The sequence below is a fragment of the Pinus tabuliformis genome, chromosome 9, assembly GCF_031772625.1.
Source record: "Pinus tabuliformis cultivar Carrire ecotype Pingquan chromosome 9, CPIR1, whole genome shotgun sequence".
NCBI lineage: Eukaryota > Viridiplantae > Streptophyta > Pinopsida > Pinales > Pinaceae > Pinus > Pinus tabuliformis.
In genome coordinates this window covers 756,734,231-756,759,628 of record NC_142307.1, presented here as the reverse complement: position 1 = coordinate 756,759,628, position 25,398 = coordinate 756,734,231, and the positions used below count along the sequence as shown (strand labels likewise).

At 38.9% G+C, this 25,398-nt stretch overlaps 1 pseudogene; it reads right to left on the bottom strand.

Moving 5' to 3' along the window:
• Positions 1 to 9,510, bottom strand: part of LOC149150916 (serine hydroxymethyltransferase 3, chloroplastic-like) — a 28,920-nt pseudogene extending 19,410 nt beyond the window's left edge.
• Positions 9,511 to 25,398: the final 15,888 nt, after the last annotated feature.

The following is a 25,398-nucleotide window of genomic DNA, read 5'->3' as shown; positions in this document are numbered from 1 at the left end:
GTTATCGAGAACCATTTCCTTTGACATCTGCGATTTCTATTCTATTAAATACAAAAAAAATTAATAATTTCCTTTGCCTTTTGTTGTGCCTTTCTTCCATGGCCAATTGTTGTGCATTCGATGATGGTGGTTTTGTAATATTTGTTCGTGTGTACTCCAATACTCTATTTTCATCCGACACAATTCTCATCCTATCTTTTTAGGTTTAGTGCCCTTCAATGCATACTCAAACTTCAATTTATGACAGATATTATACTCTTATACATCAGAAAACTTTGCTTTAGAATTTTTTTGAGAGATTGATCACGAACCTAGTTTCTATGTAGTTTTCAATAGCTCTAATACCATGTAGAAATAACTCAAAATTTGCAGCTGCTAATGAATTTAGACCGAAAACAATAGACACAAATTTCTTCTATTCAATATGCGGAAGAGGAAACATACAATAGAAACACATGCAATCATTTTATCACAATGAACACAATATTTTTCTTGGGGAACCCAACTGGGATAAACCCTTAGTCTATTTGCATTATATTAAATGAGAATTTGATGTATTACAATGATAGCTTAAATCCCTGAAGCTCAACCTACACTGCAATATTGATCTCCTTCTCCTGAGTCCACTCTAGCAAATACTTGGCCAAATATAGGCCTCCTACTCCTATTTCCTTGCACAATTATTGAGGAAATTAGCTCGTAAAGAATAGGAAAATCTCCTACTTTCTTTTGCAATTCCCAAAAGAAAAGTCTCACTTGCTACATGCAAACACTGTACGCTTACTACTATATAATAACGATTACATTGATTCCTTTTTCCTCCATTCAACTAGGCAATTCGAATTTCATGCATGACTAGGAATACTTTTAGTAAATTGACTAGTTAACTGAGAGATCAGTGGGCCTACTAAATCTATTCATAAATAGAGCTCAAATAACTGAGTTTCACTAACTATAACTCCACTAGATTGCTAGATCTTAACAATCAACCCATGCACAACTCTACTTCTTGCCCACAAACTTGAATTGGTTGACTTAACTAAGTGACTTGACCATGTCACTCTTGCAAACTACAACTCAAGTCATCCTGATGATGTGGAAATTCAAATTTTCTGCATTTGACTAAGAAACAAGTCAAATGAAGTATTTTCTTACAACAATTTAACATAAATAACCTTTGAAAATCACATTTTTATAAACAAAGTTAATGAAATAAATAGTTCACTTACAAAATTGGTGAAGATATCAAGATGAGTATCTTTCATCGGTGTTCATTCCCAAGTAATATTAATAAATGGCTTAATGCATATATTCATTCCATAGTTGAATCCATGATTTTTCATTACATGTGAATATGTATTGTTTTCTTTTATCATGTTTACCAAATTTCAAATAAAAATGTACAATGTTTTATTTTATGTTAATGGATTTATTTATTTTTTCATCATTTTTTCTACAAGAAAGACTCAATAACTAAACAAGAGCCTATCCCCGATGGGGTGTTGTGCTGGGGAAGCCACCCATCACATGACAGATGACAGTTGGGCAAAGGTTAATGCGGGGAGGGAAGTACATCAACCCCTCCACCACGCAAGAGTTATTGTTCCTTCACTCACTTGTGTGAACCATTCGTTTTCGCCTGTGTGCAATCAATTCGCCTTGATTTGGGATTCAATGGTGTCATCCCACCTATGGATATATTGCATGGTTTGGAAAATTCTCTAGTTGTTCTATGGCTCTTTGATTAATGTGCTCCCCTCTCTTATTTCATCTCCTCTAGCTCCTGGTCTAGGGTGGTGGTCGCCTGTCTTATGCACCTCCAACGTGTCTCTTGTGGCATTCTCTCGCTTGCTTATGCTAATTAAGAAACTTTCCCTCTTCGTCCTACTTTGGAGGGTACATCTTTTGTGGTTGTGGCTGGATTTGGGTTTAATTATCTTGCAATATTGGGGTTTCTTGTCTTAACCTCTTAGTGGGTGCTTTTGGGGTGGTTTGTATTGGACATTCGCTTCTTGTTTTTCTAGTTTTGGGTTTGTCGGTGGTGTTGTTTCCCTCGGGGTGGCAGTATTGGTTCAAGGGTGATACTGGCCTCTGGGTGATCGCGCATCTTGGCTCTTCCTTTTCAAAGTCATTGGCCCCAAAACTCCCTCTGGTGTACTGTTGCGGCTCTGGTGTCGGTTTAGAACTTGGAGCCTTGCCTTTCAATTCCCTCTCACGTGTTTGCTATTTACTATTTGGTCCTTTCCTCTTGGGTCTCTCTCGTCTACTCTGGTTTGGCTCAATTCTAGTTGGGTGTTCAATTTTCAGTGGTGGGAATTTTAGTGTTGGATAACCTCTACTCTTTCGTTTGTGGCAGAGTCTGCTTGGTCTTGGGTGGTAGGCGGTAGCGCTTTGAGTGTCTCAATTCTCTGGGACATCAACTTCTTTCTAGGCTCCATCATGAAGCGTAGCCCCCTCTCCTCGCGCGTCTTGGCTCTGGCAAAGTCTGAAGGCTCTCCTACTCAAGCTGGGTCTTGGGGTGGTCCCGTAATTGTGAGTGGTGGGAGTTCCAGGCAAGGTGTGGGTCCATTAAGGGGCATGGGACGTGGGGGTCGCAATTCCTCGATAGCTTCCTTGGCGTGCAACCCCCGCAATTTGGCTATGGAGTGTGGTCATGGTGTAGGCAAAGGTGGTCGTGGATAGGGACGTGGTCATGCTACGACATCCCGGGGTTGCAACAGTCAGGGACGTGTTGGGTTTGCGGATTGGGCTACTTCCAGGTGGTCAGGAATCTCCTCTACGGTCCTCGAGTTGGTGTAATCTGTCTTTGCCCAGTTGGACGCCCTTGATTGATCCCATAGGGAGGAGCGCAATGTCATCATCTCCAAACTTGAACAAATCTAATACTTTCAATGTCATGTTCGTGAAAGGGTGGTAATGGTCTAGCGCAGACAAAATTGCTGACTAGAAAAGTTGAAAAACTGGAAACTTGGCTTGCTCACTTTGAGCACCATGTCAATTTCATGTATCGACCTCCACCTCCTCCAAGTACAGGGCCAAATAATCTTGCTTCAATTACTCTGATGACTAATTATGATCACTGATGTTTTTCTTGTTCTTTTAGTTTTCTAGAAAGTTAGGCCTCTCAGGCTATGAACCTCTTAGCTGACAATTTTTCTTTTTGTATGTTGTATGGCTATCGCATTGGTCAACAAACCTGGTCCGGGTGAGACCACATGCATTTTGATATCCCTATATATTATTTTTTATTAATAGAAACTCTTCAACTTACAAAAAAAACTAACAAAGAGCCTGGACATCTCATATTGACCACAGACGTAGTGAAAAATCCCTAAGGTTGCCTACTCCTTAAGCCTAATCAATACAAACTTGAGCATGCTTCCAAATACTTGAACCTGGGTGGGATGGGATGGAAAGTCACAATCCCAACCACTCGAGCTAAGAACCATTCGCAATACAGTAATGAGAATCTCTTAGGAATCAATATAATGGATCTATCATTTTTTAATATAACATTTGCCACTTCTGTAGGATTTCCCACTTCGTGTGTAGGATATTTAGATCTCTTAAGATCACATGGGATCCTTCCACAACGGCTTCATTCAATGAACCTCTGACATATCACGTGCGTTTGTGGCATACTAAACAATACCCTTAATTTAACTACATATTGGAAAATACCTCTAAAAATCACACTATTTAACCCCCTACCAATACAAACCCAATACACCTTCCCAATTTAAAAAACCTTACTTTCCCTAGATACTGTAGGTATCCATTTTTTCATTAACTTTGAGCTCCATTTTTTATACTTACCAATATAAAATCTTTTACCCCCTATTATATGCTCAATATATTATGTCATTTTTTCCTCAATATATATCCCCCAATATGAACGCATGTGGTATGGTATTGCTCCCCCAGTAAAGCCCTCGTACATCCTTTATGAAAATATATTTGTTTGAACAAAAAATAGATTTTATAAAAAATAAAATGTTTTTATAAATATTAATGTTTTTTTAATTTACTAATTTTTAAAAGAAATTGATATTTTAAGATGAAAATTTTTAAATCTTAAAAGATAAACCCTTAAGCACCATTCTGAATCATAAACTAATTTATCTTTATGTTAAGATTTAGTCTCAAAGTATCATATATCAAGGTTTTCTCTCAAGGTCTACTTTATGAAGGTTTACTCTCAATTTTTCAAGGTTTCATCTATCATTATAGTCAATGCATGCTATTACTATCTTATTACTTATTATCCTTTGTAGAAGAAAATTATTTAGAAAAAAAAAATATCTTGAGCTAATGAAATAATTCATAAGAAAGAATCCTTCATGGAAATAGTTTCCTTAAACAGGAAAAGGATCTTGATCTCATGAAACAAATCCCATGAAAAATGAAATGGATTTTAGAAATACCACCTTTTTTTACCCATTAATCCCCAAAACAAATTTGTATTTTAATGGAAACTCCCCAAACCTAAAAGGCCTAAAGGCTAGAACTTTAAATAACATTCCTAGATAAGGACTCATTTATCAATATGTCAAGATCCATTACTAAGGTATGATCCATCATGGGTTTATTTCAAGGTATACTTTATCAATGTTTACTCTCAAGGTTTGGTCTATAATTATCATCAATGTACATTATCACCATTGGATCTATCTTTGATTGTACTCAGACGCTATGATACAACCTTGACATAGCTTTCCATAAGACCAATCTTATCATTTATAATATTAAGAAATGAATGAGCCTCACAAAGATGTTGCCTTCCATATAACCACTTTTATCATTTATAATATTCACCATTGGATCTATCTTTGATTGTACTCAGACGCTATGATACAACCTTAACATAGCTTTCCATAAAACCAATCTTATCATTTATAATATTAAGAAATGAATGAGCCTCACAAAGAGGTTGCCTTCCATATAACCACTTTTATCATTTATAATATTGAGAAATAGATGCGCCTCACATAAATAGTTTTATGAGCACCTTCATGCTCATACTAAAATGTCTTCAAAATGATGAATTATCAATAATAATTATAATTTATCAAATTATTTGTTATAACAATAATATGCATGAGAAGTCCCTTTCATTACTATAACTTATAGTTATCATTACTGTGATCCTGTTTTGGTTTCTAACTTTATTATTTTCCTAATTATAATATTTGTGTTTTTTGTATTTGGCATTTAAAAAATATGATAGATGCAAATCTACATCCACTTGTTGATCTCCACTTATATCCATATCGTGCCAACTTAAATTAAATATTTAGAAAAAACATATATAATCAATAATTTAACCTCTGGACTAAAACATATATAATCAATAACTTAACTTTGGAACAATCAAAGGATCAAATCTTGCGTCAACATTCTAGATACTGACTACGTGTCTTATGTGTATTACATGAATGTGGATCCTTTGGAAAGTATTGAGTATAATTTATAATTAAAAGAGTATTATCAAGGACACTTCTGAAGTTTCATGAGGATAAGGTGAATAATAAAAAGGTAAAAATATTTAATGATACCAGGAAAATAGTAAAAAAATAATATGATTTATATCTATATGAATTAATATAATAAATAATATAGGGATTACATAATGACCCATCTCACTCTCAATGAAACAAGAAAGAATCGGTACATTTTTAATTGGTACTAATATTCTTCCACCCAATTGTGTAGTTCACTTTAAACAATGAGCAATTTATAAAGATAAAGTTCAAATGCTTATTTGAAATCACATTACAAAGATAGGTTTCCAGGTTAATCGATATATTTTTTTTAGTAGAACCTTATAAATTGGCTACAACTTGTAGTATGTATGAAATGGATAGGAAATTATTAAAGCTTTATAATTTCATTATTAAAATTCATGAAATATTATATTTTTTGGTTTTAATTTATCCAAGTAAACATTCGATATTCTTTGTTCATATAAAATTTTGTAATTTATTTAAAATGTTATAGGTTAATTTTAAGTTATATAGTGAAAGAATTACACACTACTTTATTTTAGGTTTTAGAAAAAAAAATTTCAATTAAAACAAGCAAAAAGAATTCATGAATTTGTATCTCTAGCTTAAATACTAAGTTTAATATTAAGTATTACAAAGAATACTTTTATACAAACACATAATTTTTGGTAGGTTATCTCTATCAATGCAAATATATTTTTTGAAAGAAAGGTCAACATTAGATATCTAGTTCTAATTTGGGTTAAGTTGGAGTTTAGCTAAGTATTACTACATTACTAGTCATTATTATGCCTAGGATTTAAGCCACCCTCCGTTTGAATATTCCAAGAAAATAGGGTATTCCCCATGAAATCTTTGATGGCCTTCAGTGTTGCAATACAAAGGGTCTCAGCTTTAATTGTAAATTTGAGGTTTGTACAAACTTAAGAGCGGTCAACACTATATGTGCAGTGAGCACTATCTCTTTCTTTGCTAACTTTGATGGAGGTGGAAGCGCTGAGATGAAGTATATTTATACAAAAACCACTTTAACTATTCTATGCTACAAGAAAAACTTGAAATTGCAGGGAATGAAAGACAACGTGCAAACCTATGTTAATTGTAATAAAGGAAGGAAAACCATCTTAATTGTAATGAAATGAAAGCATATATATTCCATTGTGAAAATAAAGCAAACACACAGCTGAAGTAAAATCTTGCAAATAGTAAACCCTATTTCTGCAAGAAAGAAGAAATTTATAGGTCAAGGCATCTACTTGGTATCTCTACTTCTAAATTCCATGTTCAAGGTTCCAGGGATGTTGTAACACATCAAAGAAGTTGAATCATGAGATGAAAACAAATATGGGGAAGTTTCAAAAGCAAATTTCAAACTATTATAGGAGTCTTTGTTTTTCTACAAGAAAGAGTACAATGAATAGAAAAATGTGCTAAAGGAGAGGTTGGAAAGTGAAAGGAGCTAAGGAAGGGCTAAGAAATGATAAGGCACACATGTCCAAGTCATCACATCAATGGTGGTAGGGTTCCTTCATCAAGGTACATGGCTATAGGGTTTCCTATAGCTGTAAAATAGGGGATTGTGTAGACACACTAAAAACAGTAAATGATGGATAGAAAATAAACAGAAGAAGTCAATAATTTTTAAATGGAAAAGTAAGAGTGTTACTTGAAGAATATACCAACTACAAATGCTATCATCTAATGCTCAGATTTTTTGTAAAGAAATGCTATTAATCATCTAATTTACCACAGATAAAAGCAATATTTAGAAATAAACTATAGAAATGAAAAAAAGCATAAAGAATAATGGTACATGAGGGATCGTAAGCACCTATGGTGATCCCTAACCCAAGGAATCTCATAAGCGAGAAGGAGAAGCAGAATAATAACTGAAACCAAAGATGGCTTTCATTAATTGAAGGATAGCGTACATGGAAAAAAGATGTAGAACTTGAAAAATATACTTCATAATGCTCTATATTGTTATTATCTTACTTCTACTTGTTTCCTAATGCACTACTCAAGCCCTCTATTTATACAAAATGAATGAGGGGAAGCCTCGTAGAAAGGAGGACTACTTTCCCTCCAAAACCCCTAAAAAATTAGATCATTTTCCCTCGGTGACCTGGAAACAACAAGGAGTATTGATTGTCCCAAGCTAGATGAGTTTGAACCTTTTGTAGTAGGGAGCAGGCCCCATGAATATCTCTGGTCAAATATCCTCATAATTTGTGCAAAATCCTCTTAATATCCTCCACTATAATCATGTTAGGCACATAAAGCATGAAAATTTTCTTTAACCTTCCTTAGAACTCATTTAAAAGAAAGTGTTATTAAGTGCAAAAAGGAAGGTATAATATAGCCTTTATGTTCCTAGGAGAGGTTAGATGGCAGGGAAATTTTTAAGAACACCCCTAAATTTATATGTATAATAAATGTGTGAATCCCCATGATACAAAGGAAAAATGGAAGGCGATTTTATCAATAATATAATATGTATATATAATTTTTTTGGCGAATCTCTCACCAAATTATATTATATTGTAAAATCATGGCGAATCTTTCACTGAATTATAAAATCTTGTAAGATCTTGGCACATCTTTTACTGAATAATAAAACATTGTGAAGTCTTGGTGAATTTTTTGTTAAAGTGTGAAACCATATATGATAATAGGAAAACATATTCATTAAACTGTAATATATTAACTTACATGTTTGGAAAAAGTAAACATAATTTTCTCTTCCTACAAACAATGTTGCAAGCTTCAGTGGGCATGTTTGTCAAGGTCCATACTGTACAGTCTTGCATATCCCTCTATTAGTTTTGATAATATTTCACCACAAATTTCTTGTATGTGTTGATCTTGACCACCACTTCTGTCAAGGTAGGAGAGATTAATCTTTTCTCTACCAATTTTGTCAAGCTATGAGAGATTTTTTTTTTTCTCAATTGGTCTACTCCTATTATTTATACAAAAAGTTACAGCGAGGCAGGCCTCAAGATTTCTTGCCATGAGGTTGGCATGTAGCAAAAACTTGACATTCTGACTATAGAAACTTCAAAATGACATACAACAGTGAGCATAATATCTGGGGGCATTGATTCATACCAGACAGACAGAAAATCTGACCCAAACAGCGTTATCGAATTGGGTGAAGCATTGCTGTTTCCAGGATCGATTTTTACATAGAGATAGGCAAAAAGACCCTGACCTGAGACATGAACAAAAGCCTGAGACAGACATGAGCTTTAACTTTGGAGACAAAACCTTGGAACCAGAGGCGCTGACTGTCAATCTTCATCTGAAGTGGTTGGCTGTTCCTCTATGACCCTGCACCCAAAGTGGCCGGAGTCCATGGAGTCAGAGGAGCGGTTTGTAGAGCTGGAAGGCTCACCTCTTGTGCTTGGGCCGACATTGGCCTCAAGGTGTGTGGTGGGCAAGCTTCCAGTGTCTTGGTGCGGGGTGGCAGTTTGACTTGCCACCTTCTGCTCCTCCGTAGGCCCCTGATGAACAGCACCCGAACCCGTGTTGTGCTCACATCTTTCGATGGTGACAGAGACGATAAAAGAGGCATTCGCTAGCGAACAAGGAATAAGATAGCGGGCAGTGGGATGCACATGGTGCTGACAGGATTCTCCTCTATCCCGTCCACGACCTCGACCTCTGCCGCTTCTTGTTGTTGGGTAGGCCAACACTTCTACAGGGGGATCCAGGGAGGACGAGATATGTTGGGCGGTGGCTCGACCACGTGAACCTCCACGCCGGCTAATCGACGAGGGGGCAGGAAACTGAGCCTGAGGAAAGCAGAAGGAAGGCCGAAGCAGTCTAAAGCGTGAAAAACTCTGCAGAGCAGGACCAAACCGGAGGAAATCTCGTCATTTACCAGAGCCGCAAGGGAGCTTACAGGCAGTCGCTCGCTAGGAGAGAAGCCCAAGACCGCGACCTGGACTGAGCCGAGAGCATACCAGAGAACCGTGACAATGAAAAAGAGGCGGAGCGCCATCGTTCCTATGACCAAACAGAGGGTGGGCAGAGTAAATGCTGCCTTAAATGCAATTGTGCGAAGCCTGTCGTCCTTGCCAAGGGTCATGTGCTTCACGCAGGTGGGCTGCCACCTGCCCATCTCGCGCGCCACCAACAAACCTTTGTGACTAACAATCACCCGCATCCGAGAGCGAGTAATCTTGTTGCACCAGAGAAGTGCATTCATTTTTAAGTTGTTCATCATCTGAGTCTCCAAGAGGACCTGAGAAGTAGGGGATCTGCTGGTTAACCCCTTGATTGGCCAATCTATCTGCTACTTTGTTGGCACTGCGTCTTACATGGTTGAAGGTGATGCTTTGGGGGTTCCGAAGCCAATCCTCCAATAGTTCTAATCTGCTAAGTAGCCTCCAGCTAGATGCTATCTTGGCTGCCGAGGTGCCTGCTTGAATCCTTATGGCTGCTGTTATTAGGATAAGGGAGTCTCCCTCGACCTCTAATGGGAAGAAGTTTTTTTGATCAGCTATGCAGATCCCTTTCCACAGTCCTTCCAGTTCTACACCATTGTTGGTATCTTTGCCCATGGTTCCATAGTAGACATGCAATACTGTGCCCCTCTCATTCCTGAAGACTCCTCCAAAGCCCGTCGTCCCAGGATTGCCCTTGGCTGCTCCATCGAAATTCAATTTGAAGGAATTGGATGCTGGAGGAGACCAAGTGAGAGGAGAGGCCGAGCTAATTGGAGATCGAGCTTTGGCCTGATCCAGAAAAGAGAGATCCAAATTCCAGGCTTTCATGATGTGGCGCTCCTGAGGTGATTCTGGCAGATCCGTGTCATGCCAATGTCTGATAGCTAGAGTTTCTTGGAGATACTCTATGGCTTCTTTTGAGTCCACAAAGAGTTTAATGGAGGGCTTTGAAAAGGGTTCTTTGGCCATTTTCTGAGTGTATCTGTAATATCTCCCGTCCTTTCTCCCGATCTTCGGTTGCATTGGTCAGCTTTCTCCCATAAATGAGTAGCCATAGGACAGGTCTCCATGAGATGCGTTATGGTTTCAAAGTTGAGATAGCAGTTGGGACATCTCGATGGGCCTATGAATCCCCGTTTTTGCAAATTGTCCCAAGTAAGGATGCACCTCTTGCTTAAGTGCCAAAGAAAGGTGGATATCTTGGGCCATATTCCTGGTTGCCAAATCCGTTCCCAGAGCTGATCCTTGTCTGTTTGAATGGCTGAGTAGCGAAGCTGATAAGCTTCCTTGGTAGTGAACATCCCCCTTGGTGTATGTCCCCATCTCAATTTGTCCTGCTGATTTGAGCATTTGATTCTTCTATGGTTTAGCTCCTGATCGATCTCAGTGAAGGTTTCCCCTTGCCAATTGGTTTGCCAGGTACTAGCTAGTTTCCAAAGGTGAAAGTCTTGGGTTGCTTGCTGCTGCCAGAATTGATGGACATGAGTAATATTTGCTTGTTGCATCGAGACCTGCCAGATTGGCTTGTGGAAGAGAGAGGCTAGTTTTGGGAGTTGTTGCCAAGAGTCCTCCCAGAACCTGGCTGTTGTACCTGAATGAATTTCCCAGAAGCTATGCTCTTGAATGAAGGCGTTGTGGAGCTTGGCCGCATTCCAAATCAAGGAGCCAGGTGTTGTAGTGCTAATTCTTATGAGGTCATTCCCTTGACTTCCTGGTGCATATTTTGCTTGCCATAACCATGCCCAGGGCATTTGTGGTTTGGAGATCCAATTCCACCAAATGCGGGCACCCATTATATTGTTGCTATGGAGAGGATCCCTTAATCCCAGCCCTCCCTCTGATTTTGGTTGACAGACTTCCTTCCAATTGACAAGGGCCCATTTCCTATTGAGACCAGAGGATCCCCATAGAAAATTTCTCTGAAGATTGCGAATTGCCTTAAGGACCCATTTTGGCACCGCCAGGACGGAGAAGAGATACAGAGGCATGGCCTGGAGAACAGATTTGATCAAAATGAGTCTGTCGGCTATGTTGAGAGAGCGGTAAGTCCAGGATGAGAGCCTAGAATCCAGTTTGTCGAGAAGAGTCCTCCAGGAGGCATGTTTTATGGCTGAGTCCAGCAAAGGAGCTCCCAGGTATTTCGAGGGCAGCGCTGCTCTAGAGAATCCCAGAATACGAGCGATGTTCCTTTGAGTGGTGGCAGGGGTGTTAAAAAAGAAGAGCTGGGATTTGGAGGCATTGATGGAGGTACCTGAGGCTTCAGAGAATAGAGAGAGCAGGTTTTTGAAGGCTTTAGCCTCTTGAGAGGAGGGGTGGCCAAAAAGCATAGTGTCATCTACAAACTGCTGATGGGATAGGGGATGAAGACCATGGAGAGAAATGCCTTTTAGAACATGAGAGGAAACGACCGAGTGAAGCAAACGACTGAGCCCCTCTGCCATAAGGACAAACAGAAAGGGGGATAAGGGATCCCCTTGACGAATACCACGAGAGGGGCGGAAGGGCGATGAGGGGGAGCCATTGAGCAGGACAGAGAAACAGGGAGAAGTGATGAGGTTCATGATCCAACGAGTCCAAGTGGAATTGAAGCCAAATGCCAATAACATCTGATGAATATAGTTCCAGCTGAGTTTGTCAAAAGCTTTAGATAGATCGAGCTTTAGAATCATACCTGTCTTTTTCAAGATCTTTAGGGAGTGGATAACTTCATTTGAAAGAATGATGTCGTCCAGTATCTGACGCCCTTCAACATATCTAGTCTGCTCTGGCGAGATGAGTAGAGGGAGGAGAGGTTTGAGCCTGTTTGCCAGTACTTTAGAGATGAGCTTGTAGATGACGTTGCATAGTGCAATCGGCCTGTATTTGTCTGGCGTATTAGGTTCCTCCCCTTTAGGCACTAGCGCTATGAAAGTGGCATTTAGGGAGGGGAGAATCCAATGCATAGTTCTTGATTCCTCCACTAATTCCCATACCTCTGTCTTGATGAGCTCCCAAAACTCATGAAAGAAATTGGTTGTAAATCCATCAGGACCAGGTGCCTTGCCATCCTTGAGTTGGACCATCGCCGCTTCTACTTCCTGCAGAGAGATAGATTGGAGCAGTTTATTGTTATGATCCTCCGTTATGATTTTAGGGATGTGCTGCGTGATGGTTCTAATAGCTTGATCTCTGCTTCCTGGAGGCTCCCTAATAATTCCCTGAAAGTAGTCTTTAATTTCCTTTTCCATGTCTTCGCGTACTTCTAATCTGTCCCCTTGTTTGTTGTTGATGAATGCAATATTTTTGTGCATTCTTCTTTGGATGGCCGATCTATGGAAGAATTTTGTATTCTTCTCCCCTTCCTTGAGCCATCAGATTTTGGACTTTTGTCACCATAGGATTTCTTCTTGCTGCCTACAAGCCTCAAGTTTAGTCCAAAGGTTCTGCTCCTGATGTGCCTTCTCTTCTGTCCTGCCCTCCGAGATGATAGTCTATTGAAGTGAGCTCATTTGTTGTTCCAACTTTTTCCGATTCTCGAAAATGTTGCCAAACTGAGTGTGGTTCCAAGCTTTGAGCACTTGTTTCAGGTTTTTTAGTTTTTGTTGGAATTGAAACATTTTGGCTCCTTCAGGTGGGATAAAGGATTTCCAGGCCTCACTGACCACTGTTTTGAAATTAGGATTTGAGAACCAGAAGGCCTCAAATCGAAAAGGTCTGTTGCATCTTGTACCTAGCCATGACCATTGTAACATGATGGGCCAGTGATCAGATCCTCCTTGGGGCACTAGGGAAGCATGAAAGTCCCCTCCCAGGTGTATAGCTTTGTCCGAGATGAGGAACCGATCAAGCCTGGAAGCGATATGTTGGGTACCCCTCCGCTTATTGGTCCAGGTATATACACCATTGGAAGTATGAATATCCATTAAGTGGTTACTTTGAATGAAATCTTTGAAGCCGCTGCTGTCGCTGTCTAATCTTGGTATGCCACCGTTTTTCTCCTCCAGCGACGTAATGATGTTGAAGTCGCCACCACCAATCCAGAGGGGCAATTTCCTATTGGAATTTAGTGTGGTGAGAGTATCCAATAGATCTAGTTTTTGCTGTAAATTTTGTGGAAAATAGACATTAGAGAGATGCCCATGAATGTTTGTTCCTATGAGGTGGAAGGACGCCTGGATGAGGAAATGGGAAGCATGAAAGTCTTGAAGGGTGAGAACCTGCAGATCCCACAAAATTGCTAGTCCTCCGGAAGCCCCAGAGGCATCTACTGAAACTGAGCAGCTGCCTGACCAGACCTTGTTGAGGATTCTTTCTATGGCAGTATTGTTACATTTTGTTTCTTGAAGAAAAACTAGTGAAGGTTTTTCTTGCTGGATCAAGTTTTTAATCATTCTGTGTTTTGAGGGGCTGTTGAGCCCTCTCACATTCCAGGAGATGAGCTTCATGAGAAACAGTGGGGTTTGGGTTTGTAGAACTTTGTCAACTTAGGGAATCTCCCTGATTCCATAAGTATTTCTCCTACGATAATGGTCCTTTGCAAATCTGTTTTGCGCCCTCTTTTCTTCGTTTCTTTGAGGATTTTTTTCCCATCCCAGGGGCTTCCTGCTTGTATACCCAAACATTTATTGTGCTGAGCTTTGGTGAGAACTCCTTCCAGCCTGTCGATTTGCCATGGGGGTATTGAATTGTATTCTTTCTGCTTGCATGCCGTTTCCAATTTGAGGATGTCCAGACCATCTAGGCTTACATTCTCTGGATCCTCATCCATTATAGTGGGTGTATTCTGATCTTCCATATATGCACTGTCATGCAGACTAAGAGCCAGAGCAACATCTAGATCCATATAAGAAGACTGCTGGCCTGATTCTGCCACTTTGTTCTCCAAGGTAGAGGGATTTGGGCCAGAATCTGGAACAGGTTTCTCCGAGACAGGGGATATTAAAGAGCTGGAGGGATCGGAGGCAGAGGAAGGCCGTGAAGCTTTGTTAATCAGGGAGGATGAGGGAGGGGAGGGGATCGCCTGAGGATCGGTGCTTTGCTTCTCTGGGGGATCTTGAGAGGATAGTAAAATGAATCTGTTCTGGGACTCTGGCTTTTTGGGGCTTTCTAGGACTGCAGGATTTTTCTTTGCATGCCTCCGGCGATTAGGGACTTTAATGAATCCTTCAGAGTCTTTGTTAGATTCATTAGCAGAGGTTTTGGGTTGGGAATTCAGAGGACAGTCCCGGAAGAGATGGCCGTGTTCGTGGCATTTCCGACAGCGAAAAGGGATATGCTCGTAGTCTAAAGGTTGGATCCATTCAAAATCATCATGAAAGAGACTTACCGTGTCTGCAAGGGCTTTGGTCAAGTGCATCTGGACACAGATCCTGGCATAAGAGGTGTATCGACGGGATTTGGTTTCCTCAGCAACTTTGATGAAGACCCCCAATTTGTTGCCGATGTCCGCTAGCGTTTCCTCTTTCCAATATTCCACAGGAAGGGAGTACATCCGAATCCATACAGGAGCCCAACTAAAATCTTCCTTATCTGGGTTAAACCTAGCTTTCCAGTTTCGAAGGTATAGACCTGAGGAGTTGAAGAAGTACGGGCCACCTTCAAATATGCGAGATTTGTCCTCCACGCAGTGGAAAATGGCCGTGAAGAAGCCTTTGGGGCCCAGCTGCAGAGTGACTTGTCCTTTGGGCTTCCATTTTGAAGTTATCCAGCCTGCAGAGCCTTTTCAGTTGGCCAAAATCCAAGGAATTTGCCTATGAGCGCGTGGTCCTGCATGAATTGGATTTCGCTGTTGATTCGATGACTGGGGAGATCAACTTTGATGCGTTCTGCTGCTTTCAGGATGCATGTTGCCGATTTCGCCTTTGGCGGTGACGTTGGAGACTTTTGGTTCACGTCTTTGGCTTGGTCATCCGTTTCACGTGGCGCTGAGGGGTCAGCTTCATTATTGACAGGTTTGGAACCCTGATCTATTTCTGAGAAACCGCCAGGAGGGGTCAGAGATGCTGCAGGCTTTGAAAATTCAGAGTCTGGGGCGTTGAAAGGAGGGGGGGTTGATCCCGCCCCTCCGGAGGGCGTAGCCATGGGAAAGAGATCAGCAGGAGCGATGTGGTACTGGCTGAAAGAACTAGAGGAATGTAGAGATTAGGGTTTGCTTGTTCAGAGCTTTGCGCGGCATTCGCAGCAAGCTCTCGAAAAAAAATCCGTTTCGATCCCTCGTTCACTAAAGTGACCAATTAAAAGACATTGTTAATGAAAAGAAACCATATTATTAAAAAAGACATCAACAAAAAGAAAGCACATTATTAGAAAAAGACATCAACGAAAAGAAACCGCATTATTAAGCTATGAGAGATTAATGTCTGCACAAATCATGGCATTAAAACACCTATTGAGTTTAAATATTTTGTTTACTAACAAGGCATAGAGAATTTCTATTACTGAGAACTTTAGATCACAGAACTCCAACGTTTCATATAGCATGTGCATACGTAAAGACAATCTTCTGACAAAATATGAATGCTTTTCTAGAAAAGGGTAGGACATCTCAAAAGTCAAATAACTACAAAGAAAGGCATAAAGTCACAAAGTTCCATTCTCGATGATATAATGCAACTGTGCAATTTTGCAGGTATGAAATGCATCTAGTACACAACTTGTGGCTCAAAATCAGTGTAAAACCAAAGAAATGAAATCCATGGGTGACATCAAATAAACTGCCATTAATTCTAACATTAAAGAAACTATAAGAGTAATTCTTTGGAGATTCTTCACAAAAGTAGGAGCTTGGCTTTCTTCAATTTCTATTATCTTCTGCTTGATGTCTACCATCATGTCAAGTTTCTTTTGAATTCTAGATTCGCAACATCCAAGGTAGCTGGAAAAATGCTTGTTGTAGTTCAGTTTGTCTACATCAGTCAGAAAAATACATTGCTAAAATCCATCACACACAAAAAATCACTACAACTCAATTTTATACACAAAATGGCTTCTAAGTATTGCAATCTATATGAAACTTCTAACCCACCTTAGTTATAACATGCATATCGAACTATTTTGTGTTCAGTCAAATTCCTTCATAAAATGTCATCGTTTGGCAATCATTCAGGTACATCGTCACATATACCTGCAAAAGGAAAGCAAGAGTAACCGGAAGAAATCATTCACACGGAGTAAGAAATAGTAAAGCATCCAAAGAATATTGAATGAAAATAGCAGAAATCACATTGCCTAGATCTATGGATGTTATGTTTGATGAGGATGTTTCATTCTGGAAGTCCAAGGGTTCACACTTGGACCCTGATGATGAAATTCAAACTGCTCCAAAGAATGTGGAACCAAGGCCCCAGTAACTTGTATCTATGAATGAATCTCCACATGAAAAAGGCATTGATCATGAAATTTTTGAATCTACAAAAGCTCTTATTTGTTGAGACAAGAAAGAGACTTGTTTGGTTAAAGAAAACATTGAAGGAAGCTAAAGGTCATGCTGATGCTCGTGAAACATTTAGGGAAAGCAAGAAGCCTTAAACGTACTCTAGTTATATAACCTTGATGTGCAAGATCATTGATTCTGATCCATCCCCCTATGAGGAAGCTATTGAAGAGCAAGTATGGAAAGAGTTGATGACTGAAGAATATCAATCTATATTGAAGAACGATGTTTGGAATATCAAGCCTAGACCCGAAGGATGTTTGTTGTGTCTTCAAAATGAACGTACAAGATAAAACATGTTGTTGAAGAAAGTGTCAAAAAATACAAGACTAGATTCGTGGCTTGTTGATTCTCCCTTAAAGAGGGAGAATATTATGAAGACACCTTTGCTCTCATTGCCATGTATGAATCTATTAGATCTGTTATTTCTCTTGCATCTATTGCAGATTGGAAGTTGAATCAAATGGATGTCAAAACAACTTTTATTAATGGGGTCATTGATGAAGAAGTCTATATTAAACAACCTCAAGGGTTTGAGGTTCATAATAGAGAGACACATATTTGTAAGTTGAAAAAGGCCCTTTATGGCCTGAAGCAAGCTCCTTGTGCATGGTACTCCCGCATTGATGGTTATCTGTTGAGTCTTGGCTTCAAGAAGAGCATTGTTGATCCAAATTTATATTTCGAGGTTGTTGAAGGTGAATCCTTGATACCGCTCCTGTATGTAGACGATTTTTCTTGACATGAGCCAAAGTATTGATTATTCAGTTAAAGAGGGAGTTGGTTTCTGAATTTGAGATGAAGGATCTTAGCCTCATGCATTGATATTTGGGATTGGAAATTTGGCAAATAACATATAGGATTTTGTGGATCAAGGAAAATACATTGTTTCGATTCTTCAGAGATTTTGCATGATGAACTGCAAGTCCATGGACACTCTATGGTTATGAACTTGAAGAAGATCCAGGATAGTGACTCGGAGTTTTTTATCCTACTGTGTATCGCAAATTGATTGGTTCGTTGAATTATCTTGTGAACATCAAACTTGATAGTTGTTGTGCAGTGAATACATTGAGCCAATTCTTAGTGGACCATCGTCATGTACACTAGGTTGCAGCAAAACACATATTGAGGTACTTGCGTGGTACCATTGAGTATGGCCTGAAGTATGCTTCTAATGGTGAATGGAAACTATATTGTTTCATTGATATTGATTGGGTTGGTAGCTCTAATGATAGAAAGAGAACCTTTGGATATTGTTTTAGTCTGGGCTACTTTATGGTTTCATGGTCTAGCGGAAAATATACCTCTATTGCTTTGAGTGTTTTTGAAGCTAAATAAATTGTCACTAATGCTGCAATAACTTTCAACCCAAATGTGATGAACAAAAGGAGTACCATACAAATTATATAGACTTTTTTTTTCCAATAAATAAAATAGCAAACTCAACACCCATCACACCAGAACATAACCTGTTGATGCTTATACTGGGAAAGAACATAAATTTATACAAAATGCATTTCTCAACATGGTTCATTGCTATAATCGACAAATGGGACCAATTCTTGCCAGCCTATTTGAGATGATGAATGTAATAATAAAATCTTAGAATCCCAATTGATTACAAATTTGTCATGTATACATGGAATCTATGCATGTGTCGAAGTATCTTAGTGAACACACTTTATGAAACTATGTAATTGTCCCAATACCTAGGCCATTGAGAAGTATGGAATATTGCTTTCTAGGCTATATAAAATATCCATAGTCACACCACATAAAGAAGTATTGTAATAGCTTCCATACAAGTTATCAATCTTTTTCAACCCAAAATTCTTGTGATGAGCAAAAAGAGAGTCATACATAATTGCCAATAAATAAAATGGCAAACTCAACATCCAACACATCAGATCATAATCTATTAATGCTAATGCTAGGAAAGCACATAAATTTTAGACAAATTCAGCTTCCAACATTATTCATCACTATAATCTACACATGGAAGCAAATCTACCAACCTAGTTATTGTCACTAAAGCCCAACCTAAAATTTAATAAAGGACACTTATAAGGCTGTGAGCACGTCATATCTCTAACTAAGATTTTCAGTGCCAACACCAGGCAATGGAAATTACCTAGCAAATGATTCAATCTTCATTTGAGATTAGAAATGCTATTTTGTAGCTATAAATTGTTTGACTTAATAAATTCTATAAAATATTTTAAGTTTGTACTTTTCACAGATCCCTTATCTGCACCCCCTCATGGATAAAATATGCAACCTTAATAAATTCATCCTCAAGAAGCCCACGGGTGGTTAATGCGGGAGTCCCTATGTGAATACCACCAGGAACCATAGCACTTTTATCACCTTAAAATGTAAGGTCTGAAAGTAAGCTATATCATCTCATGGAGCCAAGAAAATCAATGATTCCCTTACATCTAAATCTACAAAGCGAAAATTCATGTAACCTGGTAAAGAATTATTGTTGAGTGTGATAGCAACAACATCCAAAACGTTCTCTACTCTTGCACCATCAATGCCCTGTCCAAGTCCATTAATATATACCATGGAAACATCAGCCAACTAAATGCAATAGAAATCAATATACAAGTAGGTTATTTACTCCAGCATATGAATAGAGGATCCTTACCAAGGGCTTCAAACCAACTAGAAATAGGTGATTGTCACTACCACCAGACACCAAATTGTAACTTGTTGTGCTTATCAACAACCCCCCCATTTACTAGTATTAGTAGTAACATTAGTAAATGGGGACCCTTCCAAAAAATCAATCTTAGCATCTAGTCATGCCTTTTTATTTTTAGAATAAAATTAGATGTCAAAACGGAACTTGCAAAACCATAGAAAATTTACCTTTTCATACTTTAGCGTATAAAACTTCAAAAACAAGGAGTTTCTTAAATAAGCACCACATAATCAAAACAACCTAAAAGTAACTTTATACCCGGAAAGTCGTGAATATTAATATAATCCTTGAAAAGACCTGTTTTTAGAGGATTATTCTCGCATTGCAAAAACGATTATGATGGACCTTCCTTATAAAATTTACCTCACGCAATCGCGATCTGCAAAATGCGAAACCATAAAGCTCCTAAAATCGTCTCGCATCGCAGTTTTAACCATGCAGTGCTACTCAATAAGGCATAAGCAAATATTGCAAAATGCGATAGCATCTCGCATATCGCATATCGCATCAGCTCACACGGTGGTAGGTCTTAAACGAAAACGAGTTTTGCGATATAGTGATCTGTGATATTGTGTAGAAAATCGCAAAATCACTTTTATCGCAACTCAAAGGGCTCATCGTTCTAGGAGAGTACTTCCCAACTTGCGATGTGAAGTAATGGACATTAAGTTAAGGATAACGGTTCATTAGTGGACATTTATTGAAAGAATGATTACGCTCAGATATGAAAGGCCATTTGACGCAAGTAAATATCTTCTAACGTGATTTTAGAATTAAGGCCCTCCGTCACCTTTATTTCATCCTTTTATTGATTATTTTCTGCATTCATTATCATTTTTATCCTATTCTGCTCTCCTCTTGTAACTTTCAGGAAGAACACACAGAGCAGGACATCCGAAGAAATGGTGAAGAAAGGAAAGGCACCCGCTTCTGAGAAATCAGAGATGACCCCCCTGTTCACAGATACTACTTGCAATCGAGATGCAGGGATGTCCACATGGGAGATGATGTATCAGCTATTAGAGGGAGAACAACCGAGAATTATGGAAACGATGGTTATAGTGGATGGACGCGTTTCCTCTGATGCTACTTTGACTGAACTTGCATGCTCATTCTTGCACCGCATTGCTACAAGACCAAAGATACTTCCTTATACCGACATGGTTAAGTGGATCATAGACGATGCAGACATATCAGATAGAGAATTCAAGATGGCAAGCCAAGAATTCATAGGGTCGTTTACTCCAGACAACCTGAGACTCATGTACCATCTACCAGAGCTGCAGGCCATCTATAACAGGTAGTTTGTCGAGAAGTTCGTCAAAGAAAATGAAGACCCGACAGAATGCATGAAGAATTGGTCAAACAACAAAGAAAGGCTCAAGAAAAATAAGAACGGTATGTACACCACCGGTTCTCATATCCCCCCTTTCTGTTTTGCTTCTGCTATGTTATGTAGATTGTTTTGTAAACCAGATAGCACCAAGTTCTCATCAGAATGGTTACCCCTAATAGATGCAGCCGTCAATGCTACAGTAATGAATTGGGCTCAAATATTGTTTGATAACTTAGCTACTGCAATTTTAGAGTACAGAAGAAAAAGAAGTATTGCTTCGAGGGTTTACCCTCCATTTTTCATGAGCACCTATGTTATGGATGCTATTTTTTTTGGTTCCAAATTCCATCTTATGGGATGGAAGTGGACTGCTCAAAACCCACTTCCTATTCAAATATATCACAAAATCATGTGGGAGTCTAATTTTGCATCACATTTCTTCAAAAAATTTCATGGAGTTATGCTTCAAATTCACAAAAATATTTACAACCGAGATGCCCCTAGGTTCTCCCAAGAAGCTGAGGTAGATATTCTCCCTGTAGCCAGATGGTTCGGGGAAGAATTATTCACATATATCAGAGTATTTGGCAGTATTTCCTCACCCCATGTTCTACCTTTTTATGTCCCAGACAAACTGATGGCTAGGGAGATAGCCTATCAGACATGCAGTGAGGGAGGAATGAGTAAGATATTGAAGGATTCCAAGAAGGCCATTTGGCCTCAATTTCCTGTAACATGTGGAGTATTTTCATTGCATGACTTAGGACATGCTTTCAAAGAAGTTGACAATGTATTATCTTTACAATTACCCAAGTTCCCGGGAAGGCAATATGATCCCTTTGGTATTGTAAAATATTTTAACACAATGGTCAAAATAAGGGTATTCACACATGAAAAAGACCCCTCTGATGATGTTTTCCTGCAGAAAAATGCCTTCAAAGAAGTACAACATATGGCACAAATACTTTTTTATCAAGAAGGTCTCTAGACATTTGATAACTACAGGAGGAGGAGGTTGTCTAGGGTCCCATTGGACCAACTACTCATTGAGCCAATGAGAGATCCTACTCCCAATGCAAGATTAGATGGAGACTCAAAAGAAAAGTCCAAAGTAAGTTGTAAAAATGAATCCGCAGAAAAGTCTGTTGATCAATCTGATAAAACGTCAGAGAATGAACACAGCAAGAGTTAGGAATCAATTAAAGACATAGCCCAATCCTCAGCAAGGTCTGATCAACATATTTCTCTCGTAAAACAAGTTGAATCATCAACTTCCCTTAAAAGGCAAGCAAACGCTTGTAATTGATTTAGAAGAAGAATGGGAAAATTTTAATAAGAGACTCAACACGGAGGAACAAATCCCAGAGCCACCAACAAACCAATAGTAAACAACCACATAAATGGTAACATAAGGAGCTGTTAGCACTCAAGAAACAGAGCATATTCCCATTACTCCCACATCTGAGATTGTATTGAGAATAGGGGAAATTCCTCCTCTAGATGTATTCTGCAACCCTCAAAACAAATCCGTCGTTAGAAGACAAAGAAAGAAAAGAAAGTTGGGTTCCATGCTCACTCCCGAGGATGAACCTCTAGATGTTCTTTGGAAAGATCCATCTATAGATCCATCGGCTAACCTCACTAGACTCTCGCAGGTCGCGGGCGCATATGCTTCACCAACCATTGACAAGGCAGCAGAGGTACAACTGTTGCTCAAAGAAAAAGAAGATAGGATTTTGTTATTAGAACAACAATTACAGCAGGTCAGTATCAACCAACAAGCAGAAATGTTGTTGGCCAAACTTCAACAAAAATTCCAGCAAATGCAGTTGGCACATCAGAGAAGTTTAGCAGGTAAAGAAGCGCAGTTACAGAGCATAGCAGAACTGCATAAAGATGATCCCAAGATTGAACAATTTGTCACAGAAGCACTTGGCCTCAATTCCCAGCTTTTACACCAGAAAGAATTATTATGCCAAAAGATTTCGCAGTGGAATTCTCACTGCGAAATGAGTGATAACATAACGAATCAAGTTGTGGAATTACGACTTGAATATGATATAATTCTTAAGAAAGTTTTAGACTTCTTAAATTGGCAGAAATCCGAGGATGGGAAAAGAGATGATATGCCCAAATTAGATGAATCACATAAAGAAATATTATTTGCAAAATGGGATTCTCAGCTCAGAGAGGCAGAACAGGCAATGGAGGATGCGGCAGCAGCAACAAATAGCGTCATCGAATGTGTGAATGAAAATCTACACAATGCTAATTTGGTAGCAGAAACCACCCGTGGCTTTCTTCCAAAAGCAGAACAACTTCAAGCAGTATGGAAACAGGCAATGGAGGAAAGAGCAGAGGCAATCAGACAAGTAAACAGGTTGAACTAGGAAGCGTATTGGCAATACCTAGTGAAACCACACAGCCAATGGATGACCCTGAGGTGCCTGATTACTTCCACCGAGAAAATGGTGCCAGCACTCACCAATGTCGTATTCACAGGACAACTGAAAGCTGAAGTCGGCCAACCAACACTCCTTAAACCTATGCTGGATATTTGTGATCTCAAGGACCAGATGCAAGATTAGTCATAGACATATTTTATTTTTGTTTTTGTTTATTTTTGCTTAAAATGAGGCAGGTCGTTTAAACCTCCTCATCTATTTTTGTAATTTCTATTTTTAAGTTTCATAGATTAGTATTTAAACCCCTCTCATGCATTGAGAGAGGGGTCCAAAAATTTTATCAAAAATATTCTTCAGAACGTGCATTTATGCCCCCCTTTGAGGAGGTTTTGGTAAAATTAATGGAACCAGATTTATTTTCTACTTGAGTTTAGCTTCTTCTACTGAAATTGCACTTTTGTACTCTTAGTTGATGTTAAGTGATTTGAAGATAGATCAATATTGCTAGAGCACATGAGTAGGACGTATTACAAATTGTACTTCTATCTCTTAATGCTTTTTACTTGTGTATTAAGCGATAAATCATTTTCAGTTATTTATGTATGAAAGTTTAAATTCTTAGTTATCATTATTGCAGTTTTGTATGATGATGACTTATTCTTTATGTTGAATATGTGAATGACTCTTTATGCGATATATCTCTCATATCGTTTCGACTAACTTTTTATACGAAACAACCATTATTAAACGAATTCTCTTCTTATCGTAATTGAATGATCTTTATTTTCAATTACTTTCAGAAATCATTTTAGATCGTATATATAAACGATACTCCCGGGATAGGTTTAAAGTTAGTTTTTTTCTTTCATTATGATAGATTGCATATGATAGTTAGAAGATAGTTTAGAATAAGTATCCACCCCATAAAACCCAGAAAAGAAAAACATCATCCCGTTAGCATGAACTTCATAAATAGATTGGGAAACTAGTCCCATCATCCCCAGTCAGAGCCACTATTCCAAACAGAAAATGAGTTGTCCTAAGGTCCGGACCGGGTAGTTATCCCCCTTGTTGGAGTCCCGATTTTTTGAGCCTTCAACATATTTGGCGCTAGAAGGAGGGCCTCACTATGAATGGCAAGTAAATCTACATCTACATGCCATTCTAAGAGTAAAACTCCCTCACCATCACCCTCAACTTTTCGTTCGCATTCGAAGTCTCCTATCTCTGAACCAAAATTTGAAAAGAAAAATACAGAGCACATTACTGAAGTCCCAAACAAGCCATATCATTCTTCTTTAGATCCCCCTGAATTACAAACTTTAATCCATAAGTTACAGGGGATTTCAATATCTCAAGAAGAATCTGAGTTATCCTAAGGTAGTGTCACTTCTCATCAAACCCCATCTCAACGACTGACTAGAGCACAAAACGAAAAATTAGGAATCCCACCAGTTGAGTTTCCTCTACTGAGTTGTAAGAAAGCTAGGAAAACACCCACATAATCTCATAGTGAGGTTCTATCATCATTTTCTTCCACCATCCCATCCATATCATCACAAGGTCACTCATCCATACCCCAACTCCAGATCTTGGTTCATACAGGTACAGGAGCAACATCCTCCTCTACTCAATCACCTTCAACTGCTGCTACACCTTCTTTTACTCATAACCCAATGATGGCAGGAAATCCACCACCAAGGCCATTGGCCAATCCAGGGGCTGTAAGAATGGCTACACCTTTATCTCAATTACCAGCTCATCCTGAGAAATGGTTTCCCACATTTAATCTGGACAATGGCCTATTAGCCGAAGAAAACATAAATAATTTTATGCTATCTATTAACTTGAATGGAGTAATAGAAGAGGACGCAGTTGTAAGATTATTCCCCTATACTTTACAAGGAGCAGCAGGATCATGGTATTTTTCATTACCATCAGGCTCCATTAATAACTGGGATACATTTCAAGATCAGTTTTTAACAAAATTTGGGGATGATAGGTCCACAACAACCTTAATAAATGACCTCTCCAATTTAAAAGCCGAACCAAAGGAACCAATTAAGGACTTCAACTCTC